Genomic DNA, 1093 nt, shown 5'->3' with positions numbered 1-1093 from the left:
TTAATGTTGTTGTTTTTTACAGAATACAAAATATACAAATAATGTTAATGATCATTATGAGAGAGAGTGAGAAGGGAACCCACTTGCTGCAGATATAATGCTGCCATCTGCTGGGTAACTCTTGGTCTTACATCCGTTTGGACGTGTTCAATCCGACACTATGAATGAATATTGAGTTAGGATGCAGCGGTGGTAGAAGAGGTGCTGAGATATTCTAATTAAGAAAAAGTAGCAGCATCACAGTGACACTACATTATAAAAGTCCTGCATTCAAAAGCCTACTTAAGTAAAGGCACAGAGGTATTATTATGAACTGAGAGTATCAAAAGTAAAAGGTACTAATTAGGCAAAATGCCTCAATTCTGTGTTATATTTATATGTATATTACTGGATGATTATTTATTCAGTTACACTTCTGCTGTAAATTTGTGACTGTAACTTTAATGTTAGGTGTGTGAACACCAGGTAAGAGGCTAGCAATAAGTTAAGGACTTTATTTTTCTCATTAAGTCTCATATTATATTTTTATAAATATGTTTCTCCCCGTGATTCTTAACTTGGAGGTCAGGGCCCTCTGGGGGGTCATGATGGATGATGGGCTCTTGGGAAAGATGCTAAATATGAAATAAAAGCACACAAAACGATGTCCCTTTGTTCTTGAGTAAGTGCATGAAAGACTTGGATAACAGCACCGCCTACAGGCCACTTCATCAAGACACACCTGGTCCTGAGACCAACTCAGGTTACTTCTCCTGTGCAGTCGGACTGCAGAGACATGAAGCCAGTTCTAATTGGTGCGAGAATTAAATCCAAAGATGCTGACACTAAAAAACGGTCAATAGAAAAAGAATAAAAAGAAAGAAAAGCCAAAAGCAGCAAATATGAGGAAAAGGAGCAGGAGTACAACAAATACTAATCTTCTCAACACATAAACAAATTTACAACTTACAATCTCTACGTGAAATTGTTTTTTTCCCACAGCCTTACTAAAGGTGAGAGACCCTGGATTGTGCTTGGGTTTCTGTCGAGTCTCTGCAGGGCTCTCAGAGTTAATATGAAGACTGTTTGAACAGCTGATCCTCACACCGTCACC

The 1093-nt window shown here is 38.2% G+C and overlaps 1 protein-coding gene across 14 annotated transcripts in view; it reads right to left on the bottom strand.

Moving 5' to 3' along the window:
• Positions 1-1093, bottom strand: part of LOC111647379 (protein NLRC3-like) — a 99936-nt gene that overhangs the window by 11119 nt on the left and 87724 nt on the right. The gene's annotated exons all lie outside the window — the stretch shown is intronic.

Source organism: Seriola lalandi, unplaced genomic scaffold (assembly GCF_002814215.2).
Source record: "Seriola lalandi dorsalis isolate HSWRI2012SDOR001 ecotype SW California unplaced genomic scaffold, Sedor1 jcf7180002054987, whole genome shotgun sequence".
Lineage (NCBI taxonomy): Eukaryota > Metazoa > Chordata > Actinopteri > Carangiformes > Carangidae > Seriola > Seriola lalandi.
The sequence above is the reverse complement of the archived record's forward strand: the minus strand, read 5'-3'. Positions and strand labels throughout refer to the sequence as shown.